Here is a 14,157-nt window from a genome sequence, read left to right on the forward strand (position 1 = left end):
ACCGCCTACCCACTTTCCACCCCACTCAGGGCAGTCTCTGCCCACATCAAAAAGGTTTAGCAAATCCCCGAGAGTGCTGAGGGCCATTTCACTTCATGCTCACATGACGAAGAAGGAAGCAGGAAGTACATTTTCACCTCCGAGTACCACCCCCTTCTCTCTCCTAGCCTAGGAGAAAAGTGGTGAAAGGCAGCAGCCTGCTTGCCGTGGCACCACATTTGCCCGCAGTCCACAGCAGTTCTGGAGAGATTAGGAACTAAGAGCCGTGAGCTGGCCACAGCGTTCCTGCCCTGGGCATGCACTCAGGTCGTTCCCGGCACGTTTACCGCACAAAATGTTCCTCCTTGTTCGCTTTGGTTCCCTGAGTTCTCTGCGCTTCTGTGTGCATTTTCATATTTGAACTGGCTAAATGCCCCAGATTCCATAAAACAGCCAGAACAGTTAGTCTTTGCCGCCAGATGGCAGTATAATACCATTCAAGTATGGAAAGAGGGTTTTAAAAAATGGGCTTAAGGGACTTTGGATAAGTACTACTCAGTAAGCTATCCCCTGAAACTAGATATCATTTCCTTTGAATATTTAATACTGATCTATTTAAGATAAAGGGATCTACAGCTATGGTAAAAGAACCCTGTTTCGTTTAGCTACTGCTGTGCAACAAACCACTCAACAAAACTGACTGGCTTAAAGGGGTAATGATTGATTATTTATCAAAATTCTGTACATTCAGCTGGCTGTTCTTCTGGGTTTCTCTTCTGCTTCACAGGATGGAGCGAAGGTCTTTCACTGAGCACTTGCAGCTGGGACCATGGCTGGGGCTGGAACTTCTAAGATGTCTTTTTCATCCTCTAAGGCCCCTGCCTACTTCCACTTGGCCGTCGCCATTTCAGTCTAGCACAAGTTTCCCTACAGCATGACAACTGGCTTCCAAAAGATAGCCTTCCAAGTGAACAAGGCCCGTTGTGCAAATGATTATAAAGGTTCTGCTTATATCTCACTTGCTAGCGTTCTATTGGCCAAAGCAAGTCAAGTGGCCAAGCCCGTGGTCAACTTGAGAGGGATCACATGTGGACGTAAACATCAGGAGGCAGGGCCAGCAATGGGACGGTCTACCATAGATCCACAAAAGGATTTACAACTCAGAAGGAACAAAGAATCAGAAAATTCTCCAATTCTGATTTGCATTAGAAATGTCATAAACAGGAGCCCTTGAGTAGCTCAGTCAGTTGAGCATTCAGCTCTTGATTTCGGTCTAGGTCATGATCCCAGGGTCATGGGACCAAGCCTTGCATCAACGCAGAGCCTCTCTGTCTCTCTCTCTCCCTCTGCCCCTCTCCCCAGTTCACATGCTCTCTCTCTCTCAAATAAAAATTAAAATTAAAAAAAGAAATGTCATAAATAGATTCCTTCTTGTTTCAATAATCATAGATAAGACACATGGTGCTGACAAGCTTTTAAAATGTCAGAAAGATAGGCCTTCCGGTCTTTGCACTTCAGTAGAAGGGCAAAATTCCAGCCTCTGGCCTTAGAATCACAAAACTCCAAATTCAACTTTTTAAGGACACCCATTATTGGTCAAGCTAAAAGGGAACAGTAGAGCTAAGTAAACTTACAAACGACAGCCTCATCAACCAGATATAAATTCAATAGGTTTCAAAGACAGACGTACCTGATTTACAAATGGAGACTATCTGCAAGCCCAATCTTGATAGATAAATCTCCCCAGGAAAACAAATTATAAAGGCAGAGGTTGTTTTATGAACACAAATTTGGAACAAGGGGAGCTGGATATTCTCACTGGATACTTCCATTAAAGTTGATGAATTGTCCTTCTCTGTTCTACAAACATCTCTATTTTAAGAACTGACTCAGTTCTGTTAAATTACAGCAACATTGCCTCTTCATAGGACTAAAAACACACTGATATAACACTATTTTCGCTAGCAATGATTATGAACAGGATTAACAATGAGAGTCAAATTTTTTTCTCAATATTACATGTTGCAGAAAGCCAGTAATTTTTTTTGTCCAAGATAATATTCATATTTATTATGCATGACCCAGAAAGTACTGTTGACACATAATGTTGATTCAGTAATGAGCGCACTTCCATTTTTAATCTGATAATCCCCATGGCTAACAGGTTGCCACAGCCAAATGATGCTTTTGTAGTTCAGTTAACATCTGCCGATGATTGAACCTAAGGACAGTATCCATCAACAATTGCAAATTTGCTTCCCAGAATCAAGATTACAACTAAACAGCAAGGCTTTGCATCCTCTAAGGCAGTCTATTAAATTCATTTACATATGAGATTTATACCCTCTACAAATGTAACTGATACATGCCACTGTTATTCCTGACCTTTCAGTGAATTCAAAACAAAATGGGCAAAGGGGGATTTACTGAAACTCTTCAGTAAGAGTTTGTGTTTTTGTTGGTGCATTAAGATAACAAGCCCACAGTCTGAGAAGTGGAATATGTGAATTTTACATACAGCTTTTCCTTCTATGAAATCTGTAGGCCAAACTCTCAAAATTCAGCTTTCATGAAGGGAGTGCAATTTTTCTATGATGATTGTTCTTCCTCCCATGGCAAAATATTCTTCATTATATTACAGACTTGATTAAGTGATTCATTAGATGAGGATGGAGAAATCGTCAACCCATCAACTGTGTCATATGTAAAAAAGTTTGGTCTCTTTAAATATCAAATAGCTCATGTGTCAATATTAAATTTCCAGTTCCCAAAACATGGCTACACAAGTCTTCCTCAAGAAATGTATTTATTTGAGCATTTGTGGAACGGATGTTCCATGCATGAAGAGCCAGTAAGGGACTCTGCAATATGGAACCACATTGACCATTTTAAGCACCCAGTTCTTGGATTTACAACCCACAATGAAACATCTCACATTTGAATAGTTTGCTATCACCTCGAATTCAACCTGTTCAGTTAGCATTGATCAATAACGTTCACGAGGTACTCTGAGAAATGCCAGGGGTTCTCAGAGCTAACCAAGAGGCCACAGAGTGGAGAGGGAATCATGTCGAACTCAAGATTGCCACCTCCCTTCGAGTAGAGAAATTCTTCTTTTATTTGTTTTATAGAATTATTTCCCCTTAAGCTCTTTTGATAAAGGGGAGCAAATATTGAGCACAGAGTAAGTGCTCTGGTAAACATTATCATAACAACAATACCTCTATTTCCTGCGTGGGCAGATTTCTCCACTGTAACACAGACCCACCGAATCAAGTGCTCTGGAAAAACCATCTGCATTTTAATTTTCCCCAATGAATCGCATGCAGGTGAAGTTAGAAACACGGATCCAGAGGGACTGATGGGTATTTAGTATATACAAGAGGAACATCACTGCTACTTTCAAGAATTAGAAGTGGAAGCGGACAAGTGAGAGGATACCAGTTTTGTGTGGTCCAAAAAGCAGAACGAGGATCTTGGTAAAAGCGAGAAGCGAATTTTGGCTCAATACAAAAAACTTTCCAACGACGTCTGTGCAAAGACCGTGTAGGCTTCTTTGAGAAATAGTTGTCTGCCCCCTTGTGCCTGAGATTGATTGTTCATTTAATTGTAGACTTCTCCAGGATGTTTGTAGAGGTTACTTGAGCATCTTTTGGGATGCTTAGACTACCTTCCAACCTTAAGTGTCATGATTCTGGGCATTATGTCACACATGGAAGCAGACGTTTTCTAAATAACATTCATCCCCAGGTGCTTTTAGTTCTTCCTCACCTTCACCCAATACATTTGTTCAAAGAAGAGTCTTTTTCAAAGATTTTGGTATGTGGAGGGCTCTTTGGAAGATAGCTTCAGATATTCTCAGATCAGGATACTACACCATGTATCCTGAAAGCATAGGTACATGTCTTAGAAAAATACACAGGAAGCCCTCTCTCAGGGGACAGAACCACACTGTATGGGACAAAGCAAGAGTTTCCACTTGGTGCCCGTGTCCACCAGCAACCATTCCTTAAACAGTTCAACCACGCTCACGGGGCTCTTGAAATTAATCCTTGAAGCCTGATGGAACCATTATGTTCCTTCGCACAGCTGCTACCGTGAGTCTCATAAGACACCACCTTGCTTATAAGACCAGAACGCTAATCATATGTTAGGACTGAAAACACAAGGTAAAAAGGCATAAAATCTAGACTGTTTCCATGCCACTATAGCAAGTATTAAAAAATATATACCTACACACTTTTATAATATAGATTTGTGGAAGGATGAAAATGCTGCTCTCATTTATAGTTTCCTCTCAGAACGGACACTTATTTATAAATGAATGGTTCTGTAATCACCCAATGGCACCTTCATAAATCTCTCCAATGTATGGTACCCTGTAACACATCTGATGAGAAATGTGTTTACTCTTTCAGGATTAAAAATAGAAAAACACAATAGAACAAGTTCATTGGCAGGTTCAGGTGGCCACTTAGTTTATAATAGAATCAGGAAATGAAAGTGCCCTGTGGTGCAGTAAAAAACTCTACTAGAACCCATTTTTTAGCTAACACAAGCAAAGCACGCTGGTGAGTTTCCTAAGTTGTCAGCATTAAAAAAAAAAAAAAAATTAACTGTATACCTCCTTTCAATCAGCTAAATATTTATTCAAATCTTCAGCTTGTTATTTCTTCATTAACAAGGTTTCCCCTGCTGCTCAGCAGAATATGTGAGGAACTTTGCAAATGTCAGAAGCACTCAAGTTGAATCAACCAGGGGAAGTGATAAAAAAGCCTCATAATCGAGTGGAACTACAATAGTGGCACATTTCAAGCTGGGAAATAATAGATCAATACACAAGGCTCTTTCCCGTGGGGTAATACTGCTATTTGTTCTTATTTTGTGATTTGTTTTTACTCATCAAATCACAAGTACAATGCATTTCTGTGTTAACCTTCAATTTGTAAATGATCATTTGTATTCGAAGCCTCAGAACACTGCAACAGAGAAAAGAGGGTGCAATTTTCAAAGAAAGGCCGAGTCTTGTGAACAAAGGAGAACAACATAAAATAAGCAAGGCATTTTAGGGAAAGAATTAGTGCTTTAGGAGCTCCTGGCTAGCGTGTGACTCTCTCCTTCTAATAGGTAAACCAAGCCTAATGAGGCAGTGTTTGTGGTACTGGACAAATACAACTGTTTTCTCCTCATAGGAAAAAAATATTTACAGCTTTGGTTTAATTTGGCATTAGGAAAGTTTAGCATGTTCGTTTGCTTGTTTTGGAAGAAAAAATTGTTCATTATCTCAAAAGTGCAGATGTTTTACCTTGAATTTTGTGGTTTGGTAAGGATCTTAGTTTGTGAGAGCTCAGCTGTTTCTGATCTAATACAAAACCTTATCACTGATTTCTTTTACATAATTCTGTGTCAGCTTCAGCACCATTGTCCAATAATAAAACACGCTTTAGTCCATTTATCTTTCGACCAGTTTTCTTACATTATTTCAGATGTATATTACAATCTAACAGCTCCCAGTTATTAAAAAAAGAACCTAGTTCATAAACATGAACCATAGATACAAACCACAGATAAATCTTTGCAGACCGTTATTTCTTCATAAAAGATAATGAAACAATATCAAGACAGAAATTCAAAACATTTCTCCAAAATCACAAAGAAGAAAAAGTTTCCATGTACAGATAAATAAATGAACCCGTGAGATTTTCACAGTGATCATGCACACCTTTCTTAGGAAAATTCTGTCCATTTTTCTCTTTCCAAGTACAAACAGACTTTTCTCTGCCAGAAAGTGTCTTTTTAAAAATAAGGATGTGACCCGCCGCGAAAAGGAACAAGTGGCTGGTCACCCGGGAACTCTTCATTGCTAACTGATGACAGTGATGATGTTGTGAGAAGCTTCCAGAAGGACCCAATGGGAACCGTTCGCATGGAAGCGCTGGAGAAATCCAAAACTCACCCTATCAGTGTTTCAGCAGGACTTTCAAATCTTCAAATGTAGGAAGAAGAAAGAAGGGTCAGCAGCCAGGACACAGGTAAAGGTTAGTTTTTAATCCCCAGTGCCCATGTTCATTCGTGGCCCCTAGAGGAGATTCTCAGACCTGGCCTCAGCATACTGGCCTTGCCCCTCTGGGAGGGGTTAGCACTATCCCAAAGGACAAACTCTGTAGAAGACAGACAAGAAATGAGGGCAAATTTGTATTACTCCCACCATGCTGCCTTCTGAAGACCCTGTCCTCAGGGTTAGACACACCAGCCCACTGTTCCCAGGCAAAGAGGTGACAGTTGCTGACCTGTACGAAAGGTTGGGGCACTGGGGGAGGAATGGGGGAATGGCTTATTTAATGAGGAGAAAAAGAAAAGTGTAATTCAAGGAGCAGCGTTTGATTACTCTGCTATTGTAGGGATCGATCTTCCATAACAAACACATGAAACATTAACAGAACAAAATGATTGCAAAGTCATCTTAAGACAAGGTCTATGCATGAACTAAATTAGGGGCTGTGGATAAAATCAGACAATACTTGGATTAACTTCATCCTTTCCTTTGCATTCAGATTCTGCTCAGGATGTTCTATAGGAAAGATCACGAGGTGCGTAGCTTGGGGCCAATATTTCCCAAGTAGAGCAAAGATGCTTCACTGGACTCCAGTGTTCAGGGAGATCTGCCTTTACTAGATGTTGTGAGTGGCTTTGTACAATAAGCTGGTTTCTTTTGTCAGACGAGTTCTCTTTCAAGCTGGCTGAGAGTTTATTTTTTACTCTGTATGAAAATTCTACAGAGAACCTAATAGCACAGAATGGAGTCCAGAAATCATTTGTAATACTCAACCACAACATGGATTTTATTTTATGCCTCCTTCTAAATAAGTCTTTTCTAAATATATTTTAGAGGGCTGACGGCACATAAAAGGGAGCTATTAAGGAGAACCACAGGGTGTCCGTGATGGGAAGGGCTGATTATCACTGACAGCCTCCAACTTTGGAATTCATGGAAAGGCAAACCACAAATATTTCAGAGAGACTAGCAAGCAGATAAATTTTATGCCACATTGCCCTTCTCCCTTCTCCTCTTCCCTCTCCCCTGCCTTCCCAATTTCTTCTCAAATGGTACATCTGGGTGAGGTGTTCTGGGAAGCCTTCTTGTGTCAACACAATCAACATAATACAGACACATCAGCATCTTTTTAAAAGGTAAGCTTGCTCAGTCCAGAGCAGCCTTCTAATTAGAAAGTGCTATATTTACTTATACCCTCCTTTGCACGGCATTAGGAGGCATTATTCTGCAGTAGGATACTCTGAGAAAAGCTCTGTGCTTTCCAAACGCTGGATTTCAGGGAGGTCCTCGGCAAAACTGTGAAGCGAATTTGAATCTTTTCCTTCATTCAGGTTTCAGTCTGTGACCTTGCACCCAGATCCCATGAATAGAACATTGTCCTCACAGGGCAGAGGCTCAATAACTGGACATTTTCTGGGTCCCTGAATTTGTACAATGAGATATCAACTCCAATCTGTGAGCACAATGCTCCAGTGGCTGCAAGAAATGGCAGCAATATTGATGTCTTTCAATGTAGATCACATCATTCACCCTGCAGAGCTCAATAAAATGATACTGTAGTTAACAAGTTTTATAACACAAAGTTACTTTAAAACATGGAACTAATCAGAGGGAAGCCTGTGTGTGCATGTCACTGCCAGGTTTAATTGTCAATAAATAAACAAAGATTTGCTTCACCTATTGTCATGTATATCCAGTAAGTCATTAATCTAAACTAATGAAGCTTAAGATATATGACAGACAGTTTTTATGGAGCGCCTCCTTAATGATATGTTTGCTTTTCATTTCAATGCCAAGAGCCCATTATCAAGAAAGCAGCACATTATGGTCCAAACGCATTGAAATCTACAGCACTACCCTTTGTTCTGAGTTCACAATAAGCCGTGCTTACACTTACATATTCATGTACTCTCAGAGATGAAAAGCGTTAGTTAGAAATGGATAAAGGAGGCGGGGGGGGGGGGGGCATGCGTCTCATGCTCCTGTTCTGCTGTGGGGTTTCCCCCCTCTGGATTTTTAAGCTCACCTGGAAAGAAAAAGGAAACTAAACCCAGTCCGATTCATGCACACAACCATTTTGAAAAACGTGAGTGAATCTGTATCATAAACACAATGAGTCCTAATCACTAAGGAACACAAACCAGGGAAGCCAAGCTGCAACCGAGTAGCCGCCAGGTAATAAAAGCAAGGCTTCTACAATTATTTCAATGTTTGCATTAGTCCTAAAGCTTTGATGGTTTCCAAAGATGAAGCAATTATTTCTTATTCTGCTTGCAGTGCGGAGGAGAATAACGTGGACAAGTTAACACCTGTCAAACAATAATGGTCCCAATACCTGGTAACACGACAAATGCGAAAGAGTTGGTCCTTTGGGCCAGCGCCACCCAGAGACGGTTGTAGGCTCCAAAGGCCAAATGAAAGATTCAGTCACGTTGCAGTTGGTTTACATAAATCTGGAGAATTGTGCCTTAAAGGAGACTAGATTCCAGGAGGACACAATATATCTGTGTGTAGGAAAAGACAAAGGACTATTACTATGCATGACCAGGAATCTAGACTACCTTGTTTCTCAGTGCATTTCCAGCACCTTCCATAGTCCCTGGCTCAGGGAGGGTACTTTGTGAACATTTACTTAGTTATGTAAGTGAGAGGAAGAGAAAGGAAGAGAAAGATTTTTGAAAACTTCCCTGGAAACACCTTCTTCTCTTCCATTCCATTCTGTCATTTTCTCTAGTAAAAGCAGGAAGGCCTCCACTGTCAAGTGCTTTCTCTTCTCTGTCTTTGGGGTCTTGCAAGAAGGGCCTTTATGAAATCATACTTCGGGGCGCCTGGGTGGCTCAGTCGGTTGAGCGTCCGACTTCGGCCCAGGTCATGATCTCATGGCTCGTGAGTTTGAGCCCCACGTCGGGCTCTGGGCTGACGGCTCAGAGCCTGGAGCCTGCTTCATATGCTGGGTCTCCCTCTCTCTCTCTGCCCTCTCCCGCTCATGCTGTCTCTCTCTGCCTCTCAAAACTAAATAAAATAAACATTAAAAATTTTTTTTTAATTTAAAAAATTTTTAAAAATTAAAAAAAAGAAATTATAGTTCATCCCTTCTTGAATGTTCTACTTGTTCAAACCAAAACAGAACTCAATCCATTCCTTCTGGAGATACTCACAGAGCATCCATGAGCCCGATTAGTATGCGGACCCTCATGGAGCTCACAGACACACATTTAGACCATTAGACAATTTTGTAAGCAGCCTTTTTGGATGTGTAAACAAAGTTCTAAGTGCCACAGGGGCACAAAGGAGTTTGATTGTGAGTGGGGAGTTCAGGGAAGTTTTCTTAGGACACATGTCTTATGAACTAGGCCCTGGAGGGTGGCTCAGCACTTGACAGGCAGACAAGTGAGTGCTCCATGAAGAAGGGTAGGACAAACAAACTAACAGAGCATGATAAAGCACTGAGTGTTCAAGAATCAGCAAGTGGTCCAGTGTCCTAAACACTGCACACCATGAAATGAGACAGAAAAAGCTACTCTAGAACAGATTCTGATAAATGGCCTTAATCATAAGACAGCTACTATTCCTTTAGCATTTATTATTCTAAGCACATAGGCATTTACTTTCATAATAAACCTCATTTTTGAGTGGGGCTTCCAGAGTAAATGACTCATCCAAAGTCATGGACGTATGTACGTACTTGAACTCAATCAGGTCCATGACTATCTAAGTGCAAGGCCCAGGCTCTTCATCATCATTTTTTTTTTTTTAAACAAATGCCAGGACAGAGTAGCCTGAACATTTGTAAACCCTTTTAATGTAGGGCCTTTTCACAACACTTCCATGGATTTCTACAGACCTTCTCAGGCCTATATGTAGAAAAAGAGAATTCTGAGGAAGGAGGTAAAAACTAAGGAAGAGTTCATTATTACACCCATGGTTTTTTATGAAGAAGGCTAAAATAGCAGGTGACTGCGTTGGCTAATTAGGGACAAGCTTGGTTTTAGGGAAGTGCTATTTCCTTGTTGCTTCCAGAACAGTCATGTATCTCCTAAGGTGCTCAAGGCCACATCAGGTGCTCTGTATGGAAACTAGGGTCCTGAGACTGGAAATAATAGCAAAAAGAAATAAATATTAAAAAACCACTGATACTTTTGAAACGAGTGGCGGGGAAGTGCTGTGGGAGTTCTCCCTGTCTCTGTCTGCCAGGTGGAGCCTGCTCCTTCGCTCCACTGTCTATAGGCCTGCCCTTGGCACTGCAGCTGCCCCCAGAAGTGCCGAAGTCATGGCCAAGTTCTCATTTGGCTTCAACACCATTTTACATCAGCATGCCATATAACCATCGGAAAACTTTACTAGAGTGCAGAAATATGGACTCGCCTTGCTTGTAACCACTGATCATAAATACCTAGAGGCGCCACAGTGGCTCAGGTGGTTGAGCATCTGACTTCCGCTCAGGTCATGATCTCACAACTCTTGAGTTCGAGCCCCATGTCGGGCTCTATGCTGACAGCTCAGAGCCTGGAGCCTGCTTCGGATTCTGTGTCTCCCTCTCTCTCTGTCCCCTCCTGCTCATTTTCTTTCTCTCTCAGAGTAAATAAACCTTAAAAAAAAAAAAAAAAAAAAAGACCTAAATAATGGGGTGGGACAACCAAAAGATTGGCTACATAAGTGTTCAGTTCAGAAGCTGGAGACAGCCATCTCGAATATTGAAAGTGGTGAGGTCCTTGAAAGGTGGCAATTGATATTGACTGCGACAAGACAGCAAAAGATGACAGTGCACCCAGAGAAAAGTCTCCAAAACTTATCCAAGACGAAATCCGTTCCGTGATCAGACGGATCACAGCTACAGTGACATTCCTGCCACTGTTGGAAGTTTCCTGTTCCACTGATTTGTACAAGGATATGGTTGTACCTGAAAAATGGAAAGGGTTGGGACCACAGTTCATTACGAATTCTGAGGAGGTCTGTCTTCATTCATCTGCCACCACGATCCACAAAGAAAACAGCATGGTGGCCTACAAAATTCGTGTCAATGACTGAGGATAAGATAAGGACAATGATGTACTGGTAATTCTCACATGTGATTTTCCTGAAACCAAGTCAACCAGAGTTGATACATTTTGTTTCATTGGTTAATTTTTAGATTGGGGGTGGGTGTGGGGCAACGTAACACTAGACTTCCGTTGAACTGTACGTAATTGTTCCATTTTTGGGTACCTGTATGACTTTATACAGGGTTGACATAAATTATTGCACACTGTTCAAAAGGGAACTAACAGATTAACCCAGCATTGTTACGTCAATTCCTTTAAGGTGGTAACTGTAGATGGAAAGCTGTCGCTATAAAGCTAAATACCTTCTTAAATCAGCCCTTTTGGTCAAGTATCTTGACTCAGAATATAGGTGGGGAGATATTTAAATATAAAATACAACAAAAGAAGTCTGAATATTCAGAGTCTTTGTTTAGATCCTGAAGTTATCTAATGAGAACCCATAAGTAATGAACTGCTGCTTCTATTAGGTCCTAGCCATTTGTTTCATTTGTCTAGTTTCCATACTGAAAACATTTTCAATTACTTGATTTTAATTTATGGTAACTTGAATCTACAAAGCTATGGATATTTCTATATATATCCATATATATAGATAGATATAAATTCTGTATCTATATCGGTATCTAATTCTCTGTCTATATCCTATATCACAGGATATAAGTTCCTGTGATACAGAACTCTCAGAAATGTTTTTTTAATTAAAGTTCTATAAAATCAAGCTTAAAAAAAAATAACCCTGATGACCACCAGCCCCTCTATCTTGGACTGTGCCACAGGCATCCTAGACAGAAAGAAGCCATCTGATTCTTTAATTTTTTTTTTTAATGTTTATTTTTAAGAGAGAGAGAGAGAGCGAGCAGGGAAGGGGCAGAGAGAGAAGGAGACACAGAATCCAAAGCAGGCTCCAGGCTCTGAGCTGTCAGCACAGAGCCTGACGCGGGACTTAAACCCACGAACGGCGAGATCATGACCCAAGCTGAAGCTGGAAGTTTAACCAACCCAGGTGCCCCAGGAAGCCATGTGATTCTTTAGAGTTCTGGGAAAAGTACCCTACATGCTCTTTTCATCATTTAGTTCAGGACTTCTCAAACTTTGTGACCAAGGTGGTATTCCTAATGTGTAAGCCTCAATAATATATATTAAACATATTATCCAAGCAAGCTTAAAGAAAGGGATTTCTGGTTAATAAAGCATTGTGTTTAGTAAACAGTTTCTGGGCATGAAGAAAATGAGTTGTAATTACTAAAGCAGTTATATTAAAATCCTCTAGAACAGGCTTTCTCAACTTGACCACTATTAACATTTTAAGCTAAATTATTCTGTTTTAGGGGCTGTCTTGTGCATTGTAGGATGTTAAGCAGCCTCCTTGGCCTCCACCTACTAGATGTCAGTAGTGTTCCCCAGGCTTAACAAACAAAACTATCTCCACACATTGCCAAATGTCCCCCAGGGGAAAGAATCACCGTCAGCTGAGAATCCCTGCTCTAAACATTCATATTTAATGAGCATAATCTAACCTTGTTTTGGTGAGACAAAAGGCACCTTAGAATCCTTTTGTGACTTAGATAAGAAGATGAGATCAAAGACAGTTTAACATTCTAATTTAATGAAACATCACATCACAAAGCTAACAGTAATATTAAGTAGTGAATATTTGTCTATTAGATCCGCCTCTGAGGAAAACATTCATTATTTATACCATTTTGCAAATGAGAAGACTCACGGCTCAGGGAGCCGAAGTGACATGTCCAAAAACAAGTTATGAAGTCTTGGGTGAATGTTCTGGGCCCACAGAAATCCTGGGCCACTACAGATCCTGCCTCCTGTTGAAATAACACAGACTCTTGGACTTGCATTTCCTCAAAACTACATGAGCCACCTCATGATGATAACCCCCATTCATAATGTCTTAAATTTTTTTTCAACTTTCCCTTTCACAGGCAACATACTTTTAATGCCAGAATTTCATTGGACATGAGGGGCGCCTGGGTGGTTCAGTCAGTAAAGCATCCAACTTCGGCTCAGGTCATGAGCTCCCCGTTTGTGGGTTTGAGCCCCACAAGGGGCTCTGTGCTGACAGCTCGGAGCCTGCAGCCTGCATCGGATTCTGTGTCTCCCCCTCTCTCTACTCCCCCCGCCCCCACTCATGCTCTGTCTTTCTCTGCCTCTCAAAAGTAAATAAATGTTAAAAAAATTTTTTAATTAAAATAAAAAGAATTTCACTGGACATGAGATAGTGATTTAAACTGCAAGATGTGTGAATCCTTTAGAATCTTGGGGCAGCTAAAGAAAATCAAGATGTCAGGAGCCAACGAAGAAGGCTTTGGACTTCCTTGGACAATGGGCAAGTATGTCAGGAGCCAAATGCAAACCAAAGTGAAAAATATATTCGGCTAAGACTTAACAAAGATATTGTAACACCTCACTTGGGTTTCACATTGAAAGGGACATTTTCTCTATTATCTCCTTTTATCTTATAAGTATGTAGTGCAGTACAAATCCGTCCCCTCTTGTCCTAACTAGCTGTCTTAAAAAACAGTTATTTCCAAATCTCTGTACTATCACCATGGAAATGGTTAGCCCAGAATTGATAGTAGTCACGGCTCAAGTATTAGCTTTGGTCCCAAAACAGGGTCAGCTCCCATGACCATGACTTGAGCCTAATATCAAGAGTGTTTACAGGTAGACAGGTGCTGAAAAAGAGGAGTCCCCCCACCACCGCCATCCCAAAGAGAAGCCATTCAATCACTTAGCTTTTCTAAACACCTACTACCTGCTGCTCCTTCCCACTTGCTGGGTAATTAACATCTTAGATAACTCTCTCTCAGGAGATAATGACCCAAGAAGTAAAAGCTGTGTCTCCGCTTCTAGGAGTCCCTCCTGCAGAACCAGTCAAAACAGGAATGTTCCAGGGCCCTTCACTCCCAAGGAGAGTTAGTGTCACTAAGGCTGAAGAGATCCCTCTTCGTTTTGAAAGCTGAGCTGCTTTTCTTTTCTTTTTAGATTTTTTAAAAATGTTTATTTATTTTGAGACAGAGAGAGAGAGAGAGAGAGAGAGAGAGAGAGAGAGAGAGAGAGAAG

The 14,157-nt window shown here is 40.9% G+C and overlaps 1 pseudogene; it reads left to right on the top strand.

Annotated features, from left to right (window-relative positions):
- The first annotated feature begins 913 nt into the window (after positions 1–913).
- On the top strand, positions 914–11,062 carry LOC102968577 (annotated as a pseudogene).
- Positions 11,063–14,157: the final 3,095 nt, after the last annotated feature.

The sequence above is a fragment of the Panthera tigris genome, chromosome F2 (genome assembly GCF_018350195.1).
Source record: "Panthera tigris isolate Pti1 chromosome F2, P.tigris_Pti1_mat1.1, whole genome shotgun sequence".
NCBI classification, from domain to species: Eukaryota; Metazoa; Chordata; class Mammalia; order Carnivora; family Felidae; genus Panthera; species Panthera tigris.